The 18,417-nt window shown below is 43.8% G+C and overlaps 1 protein-coding gene across 1 annotated transcript in view; it reads right to left on the bottom strand.

Annotated features, from left to right (window-relative positions):
• Positions 1–18,417, bottom strand: part of CYFIP1 (cytoplasmic FMR1 interacting protein 1) — a 129,360-nt gene that overhangs the window by 84,521 nt on the left and 26,422 nt on the right. The gene's annotated exons all lie outside the window — the stretch shown is intronic.

The following is an 18,417-nucleotide window of genomic DNA, read 5'->3' as shown; positions in this document are numbered from 1 at the left end:
TGCTCGGATCCTAGATGAGATACAGGGAGTAGTAGCTCCATCCCCAGATGCAACACACCAAGAAGCTCTGACCCCAGACAGGACACGTGTGTTGTGAGAAGAAAAGAGCAGCAGGCAGGCTGGTGAGAACACTAAATGGAAGAAGCACCCAGTTGCTCCTCCCAACACTGGGCGCCAGACAAGGTGCGGGTGTAGAAGTACATGGTGGAGCGAGTTACTAAACCCCCAACTACTGGCTGAAGAACCAAAAAGGGAACCCCAGGGCACCGGAAAGCCCCAGGGACAGTGTGGAGAGGAAGAATCTCAGAAGAGCAAGCCCATAAAGTTGCTCACGAACTCTGGGCCCACCCCCAAGCTGGATGTGTATGAATCTGATCCTCTCACACCCCAATCCCTGAGACCACAGGCAGCTCCCAGATGGCCACAGGAGACACTCATGGGACAGATCCAAATGGCACTTCGGAGGCTCTGAGAACAGAACTGACACTGAATCATACCCCAGAGAAGGCAGGTTAAAACCACAGTCTAAATTGAACCAGGTGGCTTACCTGCTAAAATAAAAAATCAGCATTCTCCTACGACTTAGACCCAGAGCCCCATTTCATAATATCCAAAATGTCCAGTTGCAGCCCAAACTACTCAGCGCACAAAGAACTAGGAATGTCTTAACTCCTATAGGACAAGATGATTAACAGATACTGACAATGAAAGAACACAGATATTACAATTATGTACCAGAGTTTAAAGCAATGACTACGAAAATGCTCTAACAAACAATGATAACACTCCCAAACTGGAAGAAAAAAATTGAAAGCCAGGAAAACAAAGATACCATATAAAGAACCAAATAAAAATTCTAGAAATTTTAAAACTAAAAAATACTATACTAAAAATTTAACCCCCCCCCCCACATGAGCTCAAGAGCAAAGGAAAGATTAAGTGAACTTAGAACAATAGAAATTCTCTAATCTGAGGGGCACCTGGGTGGCGCAGTCGTTAAGCGTCTGCCTTTGGCTCAGGGCATGATCCTGGCGTTATGGGATCGAGCCCCTCAGGCTCCTCCACTATGAGCCTGCTTCTTCCTCTCCCACTCCCCCTGCTTGTGTTCCCTCTCTCGCTGGCTGTCTCTATCTCTGTCAAATAAATGAATAAAAATCTTTTAAAAAAAAAAGAAAGAAAGAAATTATCTAATCTGAAAAACAGAAAAAAGGTTAAAAAAAATTAGGAGACTCAAGGACCTTTGGTACAAGAGAAATGGTCTAATATTTGTGTCATGAGAGTGCAAAGGGTGCAGAAAGTGGGTGAAAACAATGGCCAAAAACCTCCTACATTTGGCAGAACACTTGTATATGAATTCAAGAAGCTTAATGGATCCCAAATAGGATAAACCTACAGAAATCCATACCAGACGCATCATAGTCAAACTGTTATAAACTAAAGCAAAGAAAAAAAAAATACCTTGAATGAATAAGTCACAGGAATACAAGGCACAGCATAAGGGATAGTCAATAATACCGTAATAGAGATGTATCAGGAGAGAGGGTAGCTATACTTGTGGCAAACACAGAATAATGTAAAAACATGTCAAATCAGTAAGCTGTACACCTGAAATCTAGTGCAAAATTGTGTATCAACTGTACTCAAATTTAAAAAAAAAAAATTAATGGTGAAAAAAAGAAAAAGAAAAAATATCTCGGAAACAGAGAAAAAATGCTTTATTACCTACAGAACAACAATTTGAATGCCTGTGGATTTCTCCTCAGAAACCAAGGAGACCTGAGAAAGTAGAATGACACTTTTTAAGTCTGAAAGGAGTGTCAACACAGAATCCTACATCAAGTGAAATATCCTTCAGGAATGAAGATGAAATAAGGGAATAAATAAAAGGGAAGGAATATCAGAAGGACTTGGGACACAGAACAAAGCAAAAGCAATCCAAAGGGTAAACAGGTAGCAGAGAGAATAGACTATTTCCTCCACAGCTCTTTAGGGTTTGAAAGCAAAAATTAAAACACTGTCTAACGGGGTTTTGCTAACTATAAATGTAATATGTAAGAGAGCTATGACATTAGAGGGGAGGCAAAAGGACCTAACATGGTGTAAATTTCCTACATTCCACTTGAACTAGTGAAATATTGATTTGAAGCAAACTGAAAAGTTAAGCGTGTCCTTTATAATCCCCAGGGCAACCAATTAAAAAAAAAACTATAAAAAGCAATATAACTTATGAAAAGATCATACACGATAAATTAAAATGGAATACTAAAAACGTTCAGACAACCTAACAGAAGGCAGGAAAAGGAAGCAGACCAATGAAAAACACAGGGATCCTCTTTCTGCTATTTAAGGACATAATGAGAAGTTGGTGTCTGCAACCTGGAAAAGGGTCCTCTGATTCTGCGACCAATTCCACTGTGTGGCTTTTTTCCCCACACCACCAAGTAATTCTTGAATACCAACTGGGTGTCCTACAATTCAGCTTAATTCTGACACTATCTACCTGCAGATAGCATCAGATCCCACAAGTTAAGGACTCAGTACTACAAGGCTGCCCCCTCCTCCACTTCAGATACCAACCCAAAGTCCAGGTTGTCATCTGTGCTTTGGACCAACCAGCCATAAATTAGAGGTTCCCACAATAAAACCCTCTCCTTGGGTTTCATTAATTTGCCAGAGTGGCTCACAGAACTCAGGAAAATGTTCTACTGACTAGATTACCAGTTTATTATAAATGATGTAGCTCAGGAAAAGCCAGATGGAAGACAGGCACAGAGCAAGTTATGGGGAAAGGGTGCTGAACTTCTGTGCCCTTGTGAGTGCTCTACAGTATTCCCAAACGTCCATGTATTTCATCAATCCAGAAATTCTCTGAACCCTGTTGTGGGCTTCCTTACATGAGCATGAATGACTGATTAAATCACTGGCCATTGGCAAAGGATTTAACCTCCAAGGTCAGGAAGGTGGGATTGAAAGTTCCAACCCTCTAATCAAATGCTGGGTCTGACAACCAGCCCCCTTCTTAAGGGGCGTTCCAAAAGTCACCTCATTACCATAAACTCAGGTGTGGTTGAAAGGGGTTTGTTATGAGTATCAATATCTTCCTTACCACTTAAGAAACTGTAAGGGTTTTAGGAGCTCTCTGTCAGAAACAGATAAAGCCCAAATACATATTTCTTATTAAAAATCAGAAAATACAGACCCTCACCAAACAAGACAATACTGGGACCGTGACACCCTAATCTTAGACTTCTGAGCCTCCAGAACTGTGAGAAATAAATTTCTACTGTTCATAAGACAAAAAAAAAAAAAAAAATGTGTGTGTGTGATATCCAAACATGCCAGTAATTACTTGATCATGAATAGTCTAAACAGGGGTGCCTGAGTGCCTCAGTGGGATCCGGCTCCACGCTCAGCAGGGAGTCCGCTTGAGATTCTCTCTTCTTCTCTCTCTACCCCTACCCCTGCTCACTCTCTCTCTCTAAATAAAGAAATAAGTAAATAAAACTTAAAAAAAAGATAGTCCAAGATGGCAGAGGAGCAGGAGGCCTTCGTTACGTCTGTTCCCAAGAATTCAGCTAGACAGCTATCAAATCATTCTGAACACCTGTGAACTCAACTGAAGGGCTAAGAACTGAGAACTAAGAAAAGAATAGCTGCAACTCTACAAGTAGAAAAGCGACCACTTTCCACAAGAATCACAAGACAGAAAAACTCAGCTCAAAAAACACAACAAGAGGCAGTACTGACTGCCAGGGACCTAAATCAGTATGGATGTAAGTAAGGTGTCGGAACTAGAGTTCCGAATAACGATAATAAAGATGCTAGCAGGGCTTGAAAAAAGCATAGAAGACACCAGAGAATCCCTTTCTGGAGAAATAAAAGACCTGAAATCTAACCAAGTTGAAATAAAAAAAGGCTATTAATGAGATGCAATAATAAATGGAGGCTCCAACTGCTAGGATAAATGGGGCAGAAGAGAGAATCAATGTAATGGAAGACCAAATGATGGAGAATAAAGGAGCTGAGAAAAAGAGAAAAACAACTACTGGATCACAAGAGGAGAATCTGAGCAATAAGTGGTATCATAAATTGAAACAATATTAGAATAATTGGGATCCCAGAAGAAGAGGAAACTTTAAAAAAAAAAAAAGTCTAAACACACTAAAAGCCAGAGATTGTCAAAAGGATGAAAAAGTCCTGACTTAACTATATCCCAGCTATAAGAAACTCACCTCGACTATAATGATATATGTTGAAAGTAAAAGGGGAAAAGACAAACTGTGCAAGCACCGGTCCAAAGGAAGCTGGAATGGCCACGCGAGTAGTCAACTTCAGAGCAAGAAAACTACCAGGGATAATGAGGTGGACCGCAGAGTGACAGAAGGTCATTCACCAAGGAGACAGACCAATGCTCAGTGTGGATGCATCTGGTAAGAGAGAGCTTCAGACTGCACCAAGCCAACACCAACAGGACTGAAAGGAGAAGTAAATCCACAAGTGCACTGGTGACAGCAACAATTCTGTCCTTGACAGGAAATCAGCCAGAACACAGGGGAACTGACTACCGGGACCTAGTGGGCCTAACTGGCATTTACGCAAAACTCCTCTCGACAACAGATCTACTCTGTATGTTTCTAACTATAAATATAAAATGTAGCAGATAAGTTTTCAAAATATCTGGTCCTTTTGTAAACAAGGAAAATGGCCTTTTAAAAACTTCCATCATCAGGACTTCCTGTTCCGCATACTTATGAAAGAAGACGCCCAGGAGAGCAAAGCACTGAGTAGCAAGGGCTGGTCGTCGCCCTGGCCACTGCCCTGCAGAGCGGTGATGGCTTCCAAGGCACCAGGCTGCCAAATGACGTGCTTCCTATGGATCCAGCCCTGAGTGCCACTTTTGGCCCTCTGCATGGCCAGAAACCATGCTGTGCCAGGAGAGGCGTGGGAGCTCCCGCAGTCCTTCCACGACCTCACGCCACCGGTGCCATTGGTCAATGAGAAAACGGGTCAGGCCCACCACCTGGGACAGCCACACTGCCCATGGGACCAACCTTGGCCTCCTGCCCAACACGCATAGGACTCTTCTTCCTCCCTCTCCTCTGCTCAAGAGAGGCCACCTTCAGTGGGGGAAGAGGCAGTGCAGGAGGCTCACAGACAGGGTTAGGGAAACACTTAGGTCACATCCAAGGAAAAAGATAAATGCTCGACTTAATCCAAATCAGTATTTAAGGACACTTTTCTATATAAAAATAGCAATATTTGTGTGGTACATATACACGATGAGATATAATTAACAAGGAAGGGAATTTTCGCACAGGCTACAACATGGATGAACCCTGAGCACATCATGCCGAGTGAAATATACCAGTCACCAAAGGACAAATAATGCATGATTACACCTAGGTTAGGTACCTAGAGTAGTCTGAGTCAGAGAGAGAATGCAGAATCGTGGTTGTCGGGGGTTGGAAATGGGGAGTTTGTGTTTAACAGGTAGAAAGTTCCCATCTGGGAAGATGGGAAAAATTCTGGAGAGGACAGTGGAGATGGTTGTACAACACTGTGAATGCACTCGATGTCACTGAACTAACTGTACACTTAAAAATGTTCAAAATGGTACATTTGATGTTACAATTTTTAAAAATCAAGAGCAAAAAAACAGCAATATTTACTGTATATAAATCAGAAAATGTGGAAAAGGAAAAAAAAAACACCATAATCTCCCCACCCCCCAACAAAAAGAAGATAATATGATACATGCTGTTTTGTAAGCTGCTTTTTTCTTCCAGCTTCCGTAGAAATGTTCAAGTTGTTGAACATCTTTGTGCAGCACGTTTTTAGCTTTCTGTGGACCACTGGCCAAGGCCGGGCTGTAGGTCACTGCTGTTCTTCCCCATTTGTTACATTTTCGTATTTCATTTTTTTCGGTCATAAACATTCCCCAGCAAACACTCTGCCATGTGGAGCCCTGCAGTTGCCACGAACACACACACACACACACACACACACACACACACACACACACACACAGTCCCAGGGCCCCACAAACACTCCCATGTCTCTCCATCCTGTGCATTTTCCACAAATGCGTTTCGGCATCGCCTCTGCCTCAACCACATCAAGAAAAGTTGGGAATACTCAGCTCTGGGTCCAAGTCTCCAAAGTCTCTGTCCGGACTTGTTTTTTGACACCTCACAATTCTACCTTCAGGATTTCTTTTAAGTCCATTTACTTTTCTCCATCTCGAACTGCCACCAACAAACCCTATGCTCATCGTGGGCATCACACCGCCCAAGAAACGAAGTCCATGCTCACTGCAACCACTCTGCGACAACCTGGCCACAGGAACTTGCCCCTTCCTACCTTGTCCCCTCAGGCCCACTGGGGTTTCCTCCCAGCGTGACATCTGCCTCATGGTCTCTGGTCCCCTTCCCTGCTCACTGCGCATGCTGCTGCCAGCCCCCACAAAGCCTGTGTTGTATACCCAAGATAAGGACCCCTCGTCTGCCTCGCCACTGCATGACCCGAGGGGCAGAGCCTCCACTGCACCTGAAGGAGTGACGAGCCTGTGTAAGCAGCTTCCACAATGCCAGTGCCCAGAAGCATCATGAAATGACTTACCTGGAATGGTGCTCAACCCTACCAGTGCTGCCAGGTGGGAATGTACAGTTTAACAACTCCATCACATTTCTGTCTTCACCAATTCAGCTTACATGAACACATACAGAGATGTACATCAGTTGGGGCCTGGTCACAGCAGGATGGCTTGTGACCACAAGCACAAAGGGAGGAGCATGTGGGAACAGAGAGAGAAGGCAGCCACCTGCAAATCTAGGAGAGAGACCTTGGAAGGAACCAACCCTGCTGACACCTTGATCTCAAACTTTCAGCCTCCATTAACTGTGAGACAATACATTTCGGTTGCTTAAGGCACCTGGTCTGTGGTATTTGTTCTGGCAGCCCAAGCAAACTAACCTAGAACTAAGAATGAGTTGAGAATTACCCCAACAGGGTCCATATGCCCTTGCACCGACTGGCTGCTAAAATCCATCATGTGCTGGTATTTTTTGATCATGAAACAATACAGGCTCAGTGCAGAGAAAGCAGATGGCTAGGGGTAAAACAAAGGCCAGTGGACCACTCGAACCTCATTCTCAAAGAATGAGGCACTTCCGGTGTGTGAGCCCCCACACCCACCCCCTCGCAGTAAGCTAACTGCAAATAAGGCACTCTCCTTGGTTTACATCATCAAACAATGTCCAACCAGGCTCTTCCTCATTGACTGAGTCTCTATTGGCAGTAGTTCCCAGCCCTCAAGTCTGTCTCCAAGCTCTACAGCTTGTCAAATTATAAAACTGCCATTTTAACAAACCATCAACTGACTTTGTAAATTTAACAATTTTTAAAATAAAGATTTCAAAGGACATACTGAACGTACTTTGTTGCTCTTCCAGTGACTGTTCAAATACCCCTGAATCACTCACAGGGATCCCCTTGGTTCAGGCGATACCTACGCTCCAGATAGCTACTCAGCATTCTCACCATTGGTGGGTGAGAGCTGGTCAGTGGTCTGAACTAGGGAACCCTGCCCACTATGCTATGTGCCCCACTTACCCAGCTTATTCTTTCACTCAGCCTGTGTCCATGGCATGACCCTGGCATGCGGACCACATGCCCAGGAGGCCGAACTGGAGAGAAGGGGATGGAGGGGAGGGGAGGGAAGGCTGTGCTGTGACACACTAGAACACTCTCAGTCCGGTGAGACCCCAGCTGGCTATTTCTTCCTCCCAGGCCCCATATTCCCTACCCTTAGGTGAGGCACTCCTGGGACACAGGGGACCTCAGGTGGGAGTCAAGCAACCATAGGTTGCTCACTACCAGGAAGAGACTCACGCAGAATGGAGATTCAGGTCTGTACAGGGCAGGGTCTTCAATATCTTGCTGGCATTTGCCTCCATAAGACTCTGTATCTCACTGCAGACTCCCCTCTCCCGCTGTGACACAGAGCACACTGGAATGCATAAATCCCCCTTGCACCGCCTCAACAATACTGCCAGTGGAGCCCCCGAGCACAGCAAACTAGGGCACCCCTCCCTTTCATTTCCCACCTGAAGCTAGAGCCCAGGGATAATGCCCCATGCACCTCAGGTGGCCCCCACAGGCGAACATCAGGGGTCAAGCAAGTACATGTAGACAGGAGGCTGGGGTTCCCAACACTAGGGTGGAGGGCCTCACAGCTGCCCGCTGGAAAGGCAGTGCCCACAACATGCTGAAGGCCCCACAGGTGCTGACCTCCTTTCTCCCTCACCTGGCAAAGTCTGCCCCTCAGCCTCAGATTCACCCTGACATCTTCTCAACAAGTTGTCCCCTCAGCTGCCCTCAATATGGGGCTACCACACCTTAACAGATGAGCAGAGCAAGGCTCAGAGGCCCCACAACCAGAGCAGGGACAGAATCACCATCACCACCCCGTCACCAGGCACTGTGTCCACTTGGGTAAAGACCAGAGGCAAACAAAGAAGTCAACAAAGTGAGTTTCACAGAGGTGAGTGCAGGTGTGAGGAAGCAACCACGGAAGGGGGGCCTCATTGTTTTAGCAGATGAGAGGATAAACTTCTATCACCATAGAGCTGTATTTCTGTTCTAGCACCATTCGCCTAGCACTGTTCTGGAAACGAAAAACATTTGAAAACATTTTTGGGTGAAATCATTTGCATGTATTTGGAAGAAAGGACATTCATCTACTAGTGTAAAAGAATAAAAGTGATGAGCAAAAGAAAATAAATGCCGATAAAGGTCGAACCTAGAGACGATGTAATCAGCTTGACGAGGGGCCTCATTTAGAAGGATGGCCAAAAAACACCAAGAGAAACAGCTCAAAACATAAGCAGTAAGCAAACTGATTCTGGTTACTTCCGTCTTTCATACAGCCTCTAAATTTAAATCTTTAGCAAATCAAACACTTAACTCCAGCACGTCTCACCTACTCACAAAGGAACCCAGCACAAGTTCCACAGATCCATACCTTTGATCAAGGCAAGGTCTTACCTAGATAAATTACTGTCCACAAAAACAGAAATGAAATTAAAACTCTTACACTAGGTACACGCCTATTAATAAATATTAAGCTTCCAAGGGCCAGGAACCAGACTGGGCTGGGTCTCACTATCAGTAAGATACAGGGGCAGCTAACCCAGTTCACAAACAGGACTAAAAGTTGCCCCCAAAGCCCTGCAGAGGCAGGCAGTGGTATGTGTAGCATAGTTAGCACTGGATGCACCAAGCAGGGAATGAAGCACTGGGCCACCAACTCAGAGGCCAGAAGCTGGGGACTCGGGGGTAAGCTGAGAGGCAGGAGCAGCAGCACTGGCACCACGCACACAGGGGGTCAGAGTCCAGCACAGACTGGGACCCAGAGCCTCCCTTAGGGGGCACCTGCAAGGAGTGTGGCCCAGTGTCAGACATAAGCCGAGTGAAGGTGCGTCCTATCCAAGAGCCAACAAGTGGGAGCTCTGCACAGGCACTGACAGGAATAATCACTGTTTAAAATAGAAACTGTCAGGGCAGCTCAACAGCAAGATTACAAAACATGGTGAAACCACAGGCAGGAAAACGCAGCACTGATCATCCTGGTGCCCATTCAAGCGTCCTGCCTGTGGCGCCCACAGTGAGAGTGTTGTGCAAGTGCTGATATACCTGAGGCAACATGACCAAGAGGAGTCTTCTCAGTATTTCTAAACTTTTATTTTACAAATTGAAAAGTATTTTGCTCACCAAACTCCACAACATAACCAAACAAAAAACTATGAAACAATTCTGCTAATGTGTGTAAGATGATCGCTAATTTTCTTCCTCTTCTATATGCAAATAAAGGTACTTCCCAGAAAAGTAGAAATGTCCAATATTTTTGTGCAATCTGTTCACATGCAAAATAAATCATGTGAGGAAGAGAAGCGTATTTTATTGAACCTTGCCTTTCTCTCCCACATTTTAAAACAATGTGCCTTACTAGGTATTTACCCAAAGGATACAAAAATACTAATTTGAAGGAATACATGAGCCCCTATGTTTACAGCAGCATTGTCTACAATAGCCAAATTATGGAAAAAGCCCAAATGTCCACTGACTGATGAATGCATAAAGAAGTGTGTGTGTGTGTCACATATGCATATAATGGAATATTATTCAACCACAAAAGAGAATGAAAATTTGCCATTTGCAATGACATGTGGATGGAGCTAGAGGGTATTATGCTAAGTGAAACAAGTCAGTCAGAGAAAGACAAATACCATATGATTTCATTCATAAGTGGAATTTAGGAAATGAAACAAACACACACGGGGTGGGTGGGGGAGGCAAACCAAGAAACAGTCTCTTAACTATAAAGGACAAACTCAGAGTGGCTAGAGGGGAGGTGGGTGGGTGGATGAGTTAAACAGGTGATGGGGATTAAGGAACCCACTTGTGATGAGCACCAGGTGATGTATGTAAGTGCTGAATCACTGAATTGTACACCTGAAATTAAATGTACACAATATGTTAACTGGAATTTAAATAAAAACATGGAAAGAAAAAAATTAAAAATTAAAAATAAAACAATGTGCTTTTCCGTATCACCAACTAGCATGGACTCCAACTTATTTCTCCAGATTAAGAGGGGAGATGGAAGGGTGGGGATGGGACTGCTGTGATCACCAGGCAAAAAGTTCCTAATTAAAAACCAAACATCATTTTCTAGCCAAGCCTGAGTGCTGAAGAAACTCAATTGTTTTAATGCACAAAAACTTCAAATTCGTTCTCAAAGCAACACTAGTCTCTTTTACAATCACATCAAAAGAAATGATGCATTGACGGAGAAACAAAATCAAACACACGGTGAAGTGTGAGATGGAGTCCATTTGGAAATCTTGTTATCTCTGGGCTCCCCCTCCAGGACACTGGTCTCCAGTGCCACGGGGTCTTCACAAGACAAGAGCTGTCTGTCAGTTTCCTGAGCACCCTGTCCCCCTCTGCAATTTCCTGCTACTGTCCCACTCTGTTGAACCAGGCCCTCTCTAGTCTGGAGCACTCCAAAACTGCACTCATGGCTGTCACTCGCCTTTGTCACTTCTTTTCCCTGTGCAAAGTACAACTCTGACCATGTTAGTCTTCTGCTCACATTTGCACTGGCTACTGCTAACTTCAGCGGTGCCTTTCCAACCATGTTCTATGAAACCAAAGGAAAGAAGCCCCGCTTTTAGCTATATACTGGTACGTCTCCTGAGATTTGTATGAAGAAACCACTCTGATGCTAAAATAATCAATCAATAAAAGGCAGAATGGATTTTCTGTCCTAAGGAACTTAGGTGCCTGAGCTTCTGGACTCTGCTTGGGAGCAACTCATTTAGCAGAGAAATCTACAAAAAAGGAGGGAGGAGTTAAGATGGCGGAGGAGTAGGGGTGCCCTTTTTCAGCTGGTCCCCTGAGTCGAGCTGGATAGGTACCAGACCACCCTGAACATCCACGGAATCAGCCTGAGACGCAGGAAGATACATCTGGATCTCTACAAATGAACATCTCCAGCACTTAGTATTCAGGTATGAAGCGGGGAGCCATGAAACTGCACCCAGATATGGGAAGATAAACGGAAGGGGGAGGGAGCTGCCGCGCACGGGCGCCGGGAAGCAGTAGCCACCTGCACTGGGTAGCGGGATGGACTCACCGACCAGCACCCGCAGAGAGCAGACTGAGACCGTGAGCCGGGGAACGTGCGTGCGACCAGACTGAAAACTGGAGCTCCGGAGTGCTCACTGGAACTAGACTGAAACCGGGAGCTCGGGAGCACGCGCGCGTCCAGACTGACAACTGGCGCTCTGGAGTGCACTCCAACCACACTGAAACAGAGAGCTCAGGAGTGTACGCGGGAACGGGGGGCGGCTGGCAGTGTTAGAAACACAAAGGACAGAGATGTGCCGGCCCTGGAAGTGAGGGCTGGGACACGGGCTGTGGGGTGCACAAAACAGAACGCTGTGGGGTGCACAAAACAGAACGCTGCAGGGTTTTTAGCAGCACCAACAGAAACAGAGTTAAAGAGGCCAAGAGAGCTCAGTGGAGAGCAGACTGCGAACTCTCTGTTCTGAGACAGAGACTAGGATTCGGCCACTGCTGCTCTGACTCTCAGAAGAGCCACAGAAAACTGCCAGGGAAAGCTGCCAGAGAACAAAAGCCTGGAAATACCAGCTCACATTGTGCCAAACCCCATCCCCCCTCACAGGGGACAGGGAGACTCTACCCAAACAGGGTTGCCTGAGTATCGGCATGGCAGGCCCCTCCCCCAGAAGGCAGGCTGAAAAATCAAGAAGCCCACATCCCTAAGGTCCCAATAAAACAAGTGCACACTGCCTGGGTCCTGATCAATAATTTGAGCTCTGGACAACCCCGCAACCTCTACTCATATGAATGATGAGAAGGAGAAATCCCCTGCAGCAAAGAAAAGATAATGAGTCTGTGGCCTCTGTACAGAACTGATGGATATAGATATAACCAAATTATCATAAATGGAGTTCAGAGTAACAATGGTCAAGATGATGTGTAGACTTGAAAAAAGTATTAATGAAAATATTAATGAGAATACAGAATCTCTAAGGGCGGGAATGAGAGCGAATCGGGCAGAAATTAAAAATTCTATGAATCAAATTCAGTCAACACTAGATGCTCTGACGGCCAGGGTGAATGAGGCAGAACGAATTAGTGAATTGGAGGATGGGATGGTAGAAGAGGAAGTTAAAACAGAAACTTGGCTCAAAAAAATTCAATCTCAAGAATGTAGGGTACAGGAGATTACTGACTACAGTGAAACATTCCAATGTCAGAATCATCGGCATCCCCGAGGGGGTGGAGAAAGAGAGAGGTCTAGAAGAGATATTTGAACAAATTGTAGTGAAAACTTCCCTAATCTAGCAAAGGAAACAAGCATTTGTGTCCAAGAGACAGAGTGGACCACTCCCAAGTTCAACCACGACAAACCTACGCCACGTCACGTCATAGTGCAAATCGCAAATATTAGACCCAAGGATACAGTATTGAAAGCGGCCAGGGCGAAAAAATTTTCATGTACAGAGGCAAAAATGTCAGAATTATGTCAGACCTGTCTACACAGCCCTGAAATGAGAGAAAGGGTTGGGGGGGTGGCATTTTTAAAGCTCTTTCAGAGAAAAACAGCCAAGGATCCTTTATCCAGCAAGGCTGTCATTCAGAATTGATGGAGAGATAAGGACCTTCCAGAATCGCCAGTCACTGACCAATTTCATAACCACGAAACCAGCCCTACAAGAGATATTAAGGGGGGTTCCATAAAACTAAAAGTACCAAGAGTGATACAGAACAGAAATTTACAATCTATAGAAACAAAGACATTACAGACAACATGACATCATTAAAATCATGTCTCTCAATAATCACTCTTAATGTGAATGGCCTAAATGCTCCCATAAACGCCACAGGGTTGCAGATTGGATAAAAAGACATGACCCATCCATTTGCTGCCTACAAGAGACTCATTTTGAACCTAAAGATACATCCAGACTGAAAGTGAAGGGATGGAAAACCATTTTTCATGCCAATGGACCTCAAAAGAAAGCTGGGGTAGCAATTCTCCTATCAGACAGATTAGATTTTAAACTAAAGACTGTAGTTAGAGATACAGAAGGACACTATATTATTCTTAAAGGATGTATCCAACAAGTGGATATGACAATTATAAATATCTATGCCCCCAACAGGGGAGCAGCTAGATACACAAGCCAACTCTTAACCAGAATAAAGAGACATATAGATAAAAATACGTTAATAGTAGGGGACCTCAACACTCCACTATAGGCAATAGAGAGAACACCTAAGCAGAAAATCAACAAAGAAACAAGAGCTTTGAATAACATACTAGAATAGATGGACCTCACAGATATATATAGAACACTACACTGAGAATAATAGAATACTCATTCTTTTCGAATACACATGGAATGTTCTCCAGGATAGACCATACACTGGGTCACAAAACAGGTCTCAACCGATACCAAAACTGAAATAATTCCCTGCATATTCTCAGACCACAATGCTTTGAAATTGGAACTCAACCACAAGGAAAAATTTGGAAGAAACTCAAACACTTGGAAACTAAGAACCATCCTGCTCAAGAATGATTCAATAAACCAGCAAATCAAAAATCAATTTAAACAATTCATGGAGACCAATGAGAATGAAAACAATACGGTCCAAACCTATGGGACACTGCAAAGGCAGTCCTAAGGGGAAAACATAGCCATCCAAGACTCACGCAAAAGAATAGAAAAATCTAAAATGCAGTTTTTATATTCTCACCTCAAGAAGCTGGAGCTGGAACAGAAGAACAGGCCTAACCCATGCACGAGAAAGCAGTTGATCATGATTAGAGCAGAGATCAATGAATTAGAAACCAGGAGCACAGTAGAGCAGATCAACAGAACTAGAAGCTGGTTCTTTGAAAGAATAAATAAGATCGATAAACCACTGGCCAGACTTATTCAAAAGAATAGAGAAAGGACCCAAATTAATAAAATTATGAATGAAAAGGGAGAGGTTACAACCAACACCAATGAAATAGGAAGGATCATTAGAAACTTTTATCAACAGTTTAAGCCAATAAATTAAACAACCTGGAAGAAATGAATGCCTTCCTGGAAACCTATAAGCCACCAAGACTGAAAGAGGAAAAAATTGATTTTTTAAACAGAGTTCCATTAATTTATGAAGAGAATTAAAGTAGATCAAAAACCTCAAAAATAAGAGCTCCAGGTGCTGAGGATTCTGGAATTCACCAAAACAGTTCAGAAGAAATATTCTCCTGAAGCTGTTTCAAAGGATAGAAACAGAAGGAAAACTACCAAACTCATTCTATGAGGCCAATATTACCTTGACCCCCAAACCAGGCAAAGACCCCATCAAAAAGGAGAATTACAGCCCGATTTCCTAGTTCTGAATATGGATGCTCATTCTCAACAAGATCTAAAGCTGTAGATCCAACAGGTACGATATAGGATTATCCATCATGACCAAGTGGGATACATCCTTGGCGTAAGATGGTTCAACATCAGCAAACCATCCTGCGTGATAGATATAAAAACAAGAAAAGAGTCAAGAACCATATGATCCTCTCAACTGGTGCAGAAAAATCATTTGACAAAATAAAGCATCCTTTCCTGATTAAAACACTTCAGAGTGTAGGGATAGAGGGTACATTCCTCAATCTCATAAAAATTATGTAGGAAAAGCCTATAGCAAATATCATTCTCAATGGGGAGAAGTTGGAAGCCTTTCCCTTAAGATCAGGAACATGACAAGGATGCCCATTCTCGCCATTATTCTTCAACATAGTACTAGAAGTCCTTGCAACAGCAATCAGACAACAAAAAGGAATAAAATGTATCCAAATCGGCAAAGAAAAGATCAAACTCGTCTCTCTTAATGAATGACATGATACTCTATATGGAAAACCCAAAAGAATCCACCCCCAAACTACTAGAAGTTATAGAGCAGTTCAGTAATGTGGCGGGATACAAAATCAATGCTCAGAAATCAGTTGTATTTCTGTACATGAACAATGAGACTGAAGAAAGAGAAATTAGGGAATCGATTTCATTTACAATAGCACCAAAAATCATACGTTATCTCGGAATTAACTTAACCAGAGCGTAAGAAGGAACCATATTCTAGAAACCTACAAATCACTCTTGAAAGACACTGAAGAGACATACAAAAGAGATGGAAAATATACCATGCTCATAGATCGATAGAATTAACATAGTTAAAATGTCTATGCTCCAGAGCACATCTACATTTCAATGCCATCTGATCAAAAATACCAATGACTTTTTCAGACTGGAACAAACAGCCTTTAAATTTGTGTGGAACCGAGCATAAGCCCTTCAAATTGCCAAGGAATTGTTGAAAAGGAAAAACAAAGCTGGGGGCATCACAATGTCGGATTTCAAGCTGTACTACAAAGCTTTGATCACAAGGACAGCATGGTACTGGCACAAAAACAGACACACAGACCAATGGAACAGAATAGAGAACTCAGGGGCGCCTGGGTGTCACAGCGGTTAAGCGTCTGCCTTCGGCTCACGGCGTGATCCCAGTGTTATGGGATTGAGCCCCACATCAGGCTCTTCCGCTATGAGCCTGCTTCTTCCTCTCCCACTCCCCCTGCTTGTGTTCCCTCTCTTGCTGGCTGTCTCTATCTCTGTCGAATGAATAAATAAAATCTTAAAAAAAAAAAAAAAAAAGAATAGAGAACCCAGAAATGGACCCTCGGCTCTTTGGGCAACTAATCTTTGATAAAGCAGGAAAAAACATCCAGTGGAAAAAAGAGTCTCTTCAATAAATGTTGTTGGGAAAATTGGACAGCTACATGCAAAAGAATGAAACTGGACCACTCTCTCACACCATACACAAAGATAAACTCCAAATGGATGAAAGACCTCGATGTGAGACAGGAATCCATCAAAATCCTAGAGGAGAACATAGGCAGCAACCTCTTTGACATCGGCCACAGCAACTTTTTTCATGACACATCTCCAAAGGCAAGAGAAACAAAGGAAAACGAACTTGTGGGACTTCGTTAAGATAAAAAGCTTCTGCACAGCCAAGGAAACAGTCAAAAAAAGTAAGAGGCAGCCCCCGGAATGGGAGAAGATATCTGCAAATGACACTACAGATAAAAGACTGGTATCCAAGGTCTACAAAGAACTTCTCAAAGTCAATAGACAAGAAACAAATAAACAAATCATAAAATGGGCAGAAGATATGAACAGACACTTTTCCAAAGAAGACATACAAACGGCTAACAGACACATGAAAAAACGTTCAAAATCATTAGCCATCAGGGAAATTCAAATCAAAACCACACTAAGATACCACCTTAACGCTAGTTAGAATGGCAAAAATTGACAAGGCAAGAAACAACAATTGCTGGAGAGGATGTGGAGAAAGGGGATCCCTCCTACATTGTTGGTGGGAATGCAAGTTGGTACAGCCACTCTGGAAAACAGTGTGGAGGTCCCTTAAAAAGTTAAAATTTGAGCTACCCTATGATCCAGCAATTGCACTACTGGGTATTTCCCCCAAAGATACAGACGTAGTGAAGAGAAGGGCCATATGCACCCCAATGTCATAGCAGCATTGTCCACAATAGCTAAATTGTGGAAGGAGCCGAGATGCCCTTCAACAGATGACTGGATTAAGAAGATGTGGTCCATATATACAATGGAATATTACTCAGCCATCAAATAGAACGATTTCTCAACAGTTGCTGCAACATGGACGGGACTGGAGGAGATAATGCTAAGCGAAATAAGTCAAGCAGAGAAAGACAATTATCATATGGTTTCACTCATTTCTAGAACATAAGAAGTAGGAAGATCAGTAGACGAAAGGGAAGAAGAAAGGGGAGGTAAACAGAAGGGAGAATGAACCATGACAGACTATGGACTCTGGGAAACAAATTGAGGGCTTCAGAGGGGAGGGGGGTGGGGGAATGGGATAGTCTAATGAGGGCACGTATTGCATGGTGCACTGGGTGTTATACGCAAGTAATGAATCATGGAACATTACATCAAAAATTAGGGATGTACTGTATGGTGACTAACATAATATAATAAAAAATATTTTTATTAAAAAAACAAATCTACACAAAAATAATAATAATAAAAAAATAAAAGGCAGAATGGGCCCAGTACTCCAGAGTAAAGTCTTAATCCCTGAGGTAGAGTCAAGGGCCCTCCTCACAGCCTGCAGCTGCCCTTCCTCAGCTCCCTAACACCTAGGCCCAGCCTGACACGCCTGTACTATGCTCTCCGACTCTCATGGCCCCATGTGGGTCCCTTGAGAAAATAGAAATGCTAAAAACGGCCCCTCGGCCAAATGCAGGCCCATAGGTAAGCATCACAAAACCTGATATAGTGTCATCTGACAGATGTTCAGACTGGGCAGACTGTCCTTGGTGGGGTGGTTGTTTTCTTCCATGGTTTGGGATCCAGAGAGACAGCATGGTCTACTAATTAATTACTGGATGTTTCCTCGTGTGAATGTGGTGGTCCTTCCTCTTTCACATAGAATCCAGCGCACGTTTAAGAGACACCAAAGGAAAACAAGAACATGTCCAGCTGAGAATAGCTTTTCTAGTAGAATATACCCCACTGTGGCAGTCTCTGGTGCTCGGGGCGGGGGCCACATCCAGGAGCCAAGCATCACAATGAGCTCTGGGCACTGTGTTAAGCACCTGGTGAGGAATACCACTGTTCATCATTGTGGCTGGTGTCTCAGCCTTCTCAATTCCTGACTCACCGCCCACCCACCCCCCGTATCATGTGACATGCTCTGAAGGGCCAGATGCTGTGGACACCT

This window comes from Ursus maritimus, unplaced genomic scaffold (genome assembly GCF_017311325.1).
Source record: "Ursus maritimus isolate PB19 unplaced genomic scaffold, ASM1731132v1 scaffold_27, whole genome shotgun sequence".
In the NCBI taxonomy this organism is placed as follows: domain Eukaryota; kingdom Metazoa; phylum Chordata; class Mammalia; order Carnivora; family Ursidae; genus Ursus; species Ursus maritimus.
This window is presented reverse-complemented; position numbering and strand designations above follow the sequence as displayed.